This window comes from Choloepus didactylus, chromosome 9 (genome assembly GCF_015220235.1).
Source record: "Choloepus didactylus isolate mChoDid1 chromosome 9, mChoDid1.pri, whole genome shotgun sequence".
Lineage (NCBI taxonomy): Eukaryota > Metazoa > Chordata > Mammalia > Pilosa > Megalonychidae > Choloepus > Choloepus didactylus.
Genome location: NC_051315.1, coordinates 6,328,838 through 6,335,764, shown reverse-complemented (window position 1 = coordinate 6,335,764; position 6,927 = coordinate 6,328,838). Strand labels below are relative to the sequence as shown.

The 6,927-nt window shown below is 34.9% G+C and overlaps 1 non-coding gene across 1 annotated transcript; it reads left to right on the top strand.

Annotated features, from left to right (window-relative positions):
* The first annotated feature begins 267 nt into the window (after window positions 1-267).
* LOC119545070 lies at window positions 268-374 on the top strand. The gene has a single exon (XR_005219046.1). It is a non-coding gene; the product is annotated as a U6 spliceosomal RNA (small nuclear RNA).
* The last annotated feature ends 6,553 nt before the right edge of the window (window positions 375-6,927 follow it).

The window sequence follows — 6,927 nt, the reverse complement described above, 5'->3', positions numbered from 1 at the left end:
GTCTGAAATTTTTTAATGAAACAAATCATACATGAGCTAATGTTAAGTGGAAAAATCAGATTGCAAAGTAATAAAAATTATTTTAAAACAACTGTGTAGTTGTGTGCAAAAGTAAAAACACACACCAACAAGCAAGGAATTATGGTAAAATCTTGTCTTCTTTAGACTTTTAGGTATTTTCCAAGTTTTCCACAACAAATATGGATTAGTTTTATAACAAGGTGGGAGTGGCATTTGTTTTCCTTTTTTTTAAAACAGCTCATCTGAGGGCTCGCTTCAGCAGCACATATACTTAAACTGGAACGATAAAGAGAAGATTAGTATGGCCCCTGCGCAAGGATAACACACAAATTCATGAAGTGTTCCATATTTTTTCTTTAAATCATTTTCTTTTTCTTAGTTGCTAGGGTATTAGAATAGCTCAAAGGAAAGAAATGAAATGGTGGAGCTGTAATACATAACATCTTTGAAACTGTTCTATAGCTACTCATTATATTGTAATTTGAAAGCTATTACCTTTTTGTATATATATTTCACAATAAGGAAATAACTGAAACTATGGTGCTTTAACTCATAACAACTTTGGAAATTTCCTATATATCTACTTGTTAAATCATACTTTAAAAGATACTACCTTTTTGTATATGTTATATTTCACATTAAGGAAATAACTGAAACTGTGGAACTGTAACCTATAATATCCTTTGAAATTTGCTCTCTACTTGTTAATTTCTACTTGGAACGTTATTACGTCTATGTATATATGTTATATTCTACAATAAAAAATTTTTTTAATATATATACAAATTGGAAAAAAAAAAGCTCATCTGACCTTTGACTGTCACATACTCTCAGTACCTTCACTGGTATACAATGTTCTCAATTATTTTTGGAAACTTATGGTTTGTGCTCCCCAAATATACTATGTATAATCCTAGAAAAGCAAATATGCACTGGTAAAAGCTACACATCTTTCTTTCTATCCAAGCTACAAACCCCCTGTAAGCAAGGACTGAAAGTTTTTAATCTCTGTATCCCCAATGCCTTGTACAGAGTCTAATGCATATGAAAACTATAATAAATGTATGTTAAAATATATGCTAATAGAAAATTACCACTGGGACATCGCAGGCAGGCTCCACCAATGGATGCTAAAATTGGTATGTGTTCCAGTTTGCTAATGCTGCCAAAATGCAAAACACCAGAAATGGATTGGCTTTTATAAAGGGGGTTTATTTGGTTACACAGTTACAGTCTTAGGGCCATAAAGTGTCCATCAACAAAGGGTACCTTCACTGGAGAAAGGCCATTGGCATCCAGAGAACCTCTGTTAGCTGGGAAGGCACATGGCTGGTGTTTGCTTGCTCCCAGGTTGCGTTTCAAAATGGCGTTCTCCAAAACGTCAGTGTCAGCTTCCCACGGCAGTCTTCAAAATGTCTGTCTCAGCTACAGCTAGCTGTGAGCTACTTCTGTCTGAGCTTATATAGTGCTCCAGTGAACTAAACATGCTGAATGGGCAAGGCCATGCCTCCATGGAAATTATCCAATCAGAGTTATCACCTACAGTTAGGTGGGTCACATCTCCATGGACACTGAACCAATAGGTTCCAACCCAATCCACACTAATAGGTCTGCCCCCACAAGAACACATTAAAGAATATGGCTTTTTCTGGGGGACACAATATATACAAACCAGCACAGTATGCCAACATTTGAGAAGAAACAAGATATTTAGTTTTGCTGTATCTCTCCCAAGATACTTATTAATAACGAAGGAAAAACTAGCAATTATCCAAGGAAGTCCAGTAAACATCATCTTAACCAGGTGATCAAGGTTCACATCACCAGAAAGACTTAACACTTCTATGATATTCCTGCAAAAAATGTGTAAACTTAATCAAACCAAGAAAACAGGACAAACTCAAACTGAAGGATACTCTACAAAATAACTGACCAGCATCCTCCAAAAGTGTCCAGATCATGAAACATAAGAAATGACTTAGCTTCCTCCAATCTCTGATAAGGCCTCAGTCTTTCCTCCAAGCTCATGATATCAATACATATTATTACTGTAAAAATCTTAAATGCAATGGGATCATGGTTTGGATCCTTAATGACAAAAAGGACATTAATGGAAAGGCAGGTGAACTCTGAATCAAGTCGGCAGTACTGTGCCCATGTCAATGCCTTGGTTTTGATAACTGCACTCTGGTTATGTAAAACACTACCACTAGAGAAAACTGGATGGAAGGCATATAGGAACTGTGTACTATTTCTGCAAACTTTCTGCAAGTCTAAAATTGTTTCAAAATAAAAAAATAATTAAAAAGCAGTCTATGCCTGGCATCGTGGGACGGAGAACATCTTCTTGACCAAAAGGGGGATGTGAAAGGAAATGAAATAAGCTTCAGTGGCAGAGAGATTCCAAAAGGAGCCGAGAGGTCACTCTGGTGGGCACTCTTACGCACACTTTAGACAACCCTTTTTAGGTTCTAAAGAATTGGGGTAGCTGGTGGTGGATACCTGAAACTATCAAACTACAACCCAGAACCCATGAATCTCGAAGACAGTTGTATAAAAATGTAGCTTATGAGGGGTGACAATGGGATTGGGAAAGCCATAAGGACCACACTCCACTTTGTCTAGTTTATGGATGGATGAGTAGAAAAATAGGGGAAGGAAACAAACAGACAAAGGTACCCAGTGTTCTTTTTTACTTCAATTGCTCTTTTTCACTCTAATTATTATTCTTGTTATTTTTGTGTGTGTGCTAATGAAGGTGTCAGGGATTGATTTGGGTGATGAATGTACCACTATGTAATGGTACTGTAAACAATCGAAAGTACGATTTGTTTTGTATGACTGCGTGGTATGTGAATATATCTCAATAAAATGAAGATTAAAAAAAAAAAAAAAAAAAGAATACTTACTGAGTATTAGACCAGAGTTAGGCATTGTAGGAAACAATTTGTTACTCACCATTTAAAAACTATGTGAACAAACTCTTCTTTAACAGTTGGAAATGTTGTTTCTTTGTTCCCTTTAAATCATATTCCCATTCTATTTACTCCATAGAATTTTATTCTATTATAATGCAGTTTTATGATTGAAAGTCTTTTATTGGTGACCCTCTTATTCTTACCTGTTTCAAAAATGTGTATAGAATTTAAATTTTAATGTGTTAAAATTTCTTATTACTGTAGTTTCTATTAAAATTCCTCTTCTGGGAAAAAAAAAAAAAGCAGTCTATGGTAATTGAATGAATATTTGTTCACAGAAGAGCAACTTCTGTCTGCTTCTGCATCACAGGGAAAGAGGCTCTTCATCAAACTTGAAGGGTATGTTTGGGATGGTCTAACTTAAAATACAGAATTTGTGTGGCATATACAAAATCAACATTTTAGGACGGGAGACTCACAAAGAGATGCAGTCATTCCCAGAACAGCTTTTTTTTTTTTAATTCAATTTTATTGAGATATATTCACATACCATGCAGTCATACAAAGCATACATTCAATTGTTCACAGTACCATTATATAGTTGTGCATTCATCACCAAAATTAATTTTTGGACATTTTCATTACCATACACACAAAAATAATAATACAAATTAAAGTGAAAAAGAACAAATAAAGTAAAAAAGAACACGGGGTGCCTGTTTTTTTTGGCACCCATTTTTCTATTCATCCATCCATACACTGGACAAAGGGGAGTGTGGTCCATATGGCTTTCCCAATCACACTGTCACCCCTCTTAAGCTACATTTTTATACAATTGTCTTCAACATTCAAGGGTTCTGTACTGTAATTTGATAGTTTCAGGTATTTACTGCTAGCTATTCCAATTCATTGGAACCTAAAAAGGGTTGTCTATATATTGTGGATAAGAGTGCCCACCAGAGTGACCTCTTGGCTCCTTCTGGAATCTCTCTGCCACTGAAGATTATTTCATTTCCTCCGAGAACAGCTTTTTAAAACAAGATGCTCATGATAACAGCTCTCTTAACTATCCATCAAGAAATATGCTTTATGTATAAGACACAGAAGGCTAATGGTGATTTCAAACAGGCTTGATTTGCAATTAAGATACTTCTGTGGGCAACTCCGTAAAAATGTCCCAAGGTTAAAAGCAACAGAAATTCATTTATTTAAAGATGGTCCCATTCCCAGACATTAGCCAGAAGCTGGCTAGTTTTAAATAAATAATAAACTGAACAGAAAAAGGAATAAACAATGGATCTACTTCTGAATAGATGCACCAGCAAAATGAAAATCCCTAACTATGAAACTAAGAAGTAGAAGAAATCGTTTTATTAATAAAAACAGGGAAGTCCTATCTACTAACAACCCTTAGAAGAGAATTACTCTGCAAAGACATGATGTTAGATAATGTTAGGTGATGTTCTATCATCTAATTAGCATGGAAAAAATCTGTTCTAACAACAAAAAGTATAATTACCCTTACATGAAGCATATTCCCAGACTCAGTCTAGATAAAATGGGGTGAGGAGGTGAAGGAGTTAATATCTACAGCAGTGCATCTCAAATGCATAAGAATCAACAGAAGAGCTAGCTGAAACACTGCTTCCCTAGGCCCCACCCCTAAAGATTCTGAATTAGCTTTTCTAGGGTACATCTGTGGATCACATTTTGAGTAGCACTGTTCTTGAACCAGGATCCTAGAAAGAGTGAAAACCTAGAGTTAAAAGTCTTTGAATCAACCAAGGGGGGAAAAAAAGAAGGAAAGTTCTTATGTTTTCCAAGAAAAAAACTGGAGCAGAATTGCTTGAATAGCTCACTAAAGCTCGGCTTAAAAAAAAAAAGTGTTTAGGGATGATATTTTTCCCAAATGCCATCCTTCTAGATGCCACTTTCCAACTCAGAATGCAACAACAAACACTGTTCCTTTCTTCTCAAGTAAGCATCATCGATGCCTACTGGATGAGTGCTGCTGGAGAGCAGGATTCTGAATACAGGATTCTAAGGTATTACCAAAAAGGACACCTGTGGTAAGCCTTCTCAATCTACAGTGGTGAGATCTGGTTGTTACCACCTTGACCAAGTGATCAAACTTCTCATCACTAAGCAACCTAACTGTACCTCCTGATTTGAAAAAATATGAAGCAACCTCACATTACTTATGATCTATTCTTCAAAAAAAACTTTGATCTGAATCTAACTTTAATTTACAGGAAAAAGAGGACAGAGAAAAGGCTAAACAGCACTAGGAAACAATGAAAAAAAAAATATCCAGAATATAGAATACTCTATAAGACAAGTAGCCCAAACTCTTCAAAAAGTAAATGTATGAAAAACAAAAAAAGGACAACTGTTCCATTTTAAAAAGACAAAAGAGACATAAGAATGAAACGCATGAACCTTGATTAGAGCCTATTTTGAAAAAACCAGCCATAAAGAACCTTTTGCATATAAAGCAGGTATTAAATATGAGAAACTTACTGTTCATTTTCTTAGATGTGCTATTACATTGTGTCATGATGTCTGCAACTCACTTTCAAATGGTTCAAATACATAGACATGTATGTATGTACATACTTACACATGCACATATGTAGAGAAAGCAAATTTTTACAAATGTTGAACCTAGGTAGTTAAGTATATGGTGTTCACTGTACTATCGTTTCAACTTTTCTGCATGTCTAAAATTTTAAATACTTTAAAGTAATACTTTAGAGTAATATATTAGAATCATAGTGACTATTGTCTAGTAAACACTCATCTAATAGACTGATACTTACCTGAGAAAAATTTCTGCTTAATTTTTGTATTCTTAATATCTAATTTAATACCAAAAAGTTGGTTGTTTTAAAAGTGTTTCATGATGTTGGGAAATGATAAAATAATAAGTAAAAAAAGGTAAGACTACAGTATATATATATATATATATATATATATATATATATCCTAATTTTGTTGGGGGGAAAAAAGTGTGTGCACACAAAAAGGACTGAAAGGAAATATATACCAAAAGGGAAGGGAGGTTGGATTACAGCTGATTTCTATTCTCTTCTTAAGCCTTTTCAATTTTTCTACATTTACCAAATGTTTTAATCGCATTGTTATAAGGGGGGTGTGCAATTTTTCTTAAATTGTTTTATAATACCATTAAAAACTCATTTCTTATTTCAGATGAAATGACATAATGTCTGGGATCTGCTTCAAAATAATGGGGGGGTGGAATGGGGGGAAGGTGGGGGCAGGAGTGGGCAGAGGCATAGATAAAAGACTGCCCTGACAGTTAAAATAATTTTTACATGGGAGCATCATTACAGTATTTTCTCTATCCCTGGATGTATATTTGAAATTTTTCAAACTAAAAACTTTAAAATTTTTTCTCTTTTTACAGTTCTGTTTACCAACCCTGGTTTGTTTTTATACTGTTTTCTAAATAAAAAATACCTAGTACAACAAATAAAGCAACCCTAGAAAAACCTCATCTCAGTTTCTCCTAAATCCTTTGATATTCTTGTAGCACATTTATCTTCCTAAAGTATTTTTATCTATTACTTTCAGCTAACACCTGAATTTGTACTAAGTGACAGGCACTGTGCTAAATGACAGGGATACCATGGTGAATAAGACACAAAGAGCTTTGCCCTCCCTGTCTGATAATGATAAAAACATAAGCAGAGTATAGCAAAAGCACTATAAAATCAGAAAACTACAGGGTGCTGGAAGCATACAGGGTGAGTAGCTAACCAGGCTGGTGGATGGGGAGGGCAAGGTAAAAGAGCTATTCCCCTAGTCAAAAACATTCTATCCCCTTACACAAACTGTCCACTTCCTTCAACGTGGTCAAATGGTCTACACCGTATCTTCTAAATATCCGTCAAGCTTTTCTATCACACTATAACTATGCCTTTGCTTAAAACTTTCAGACATGCAAAAGTATTTATAACACAACAGG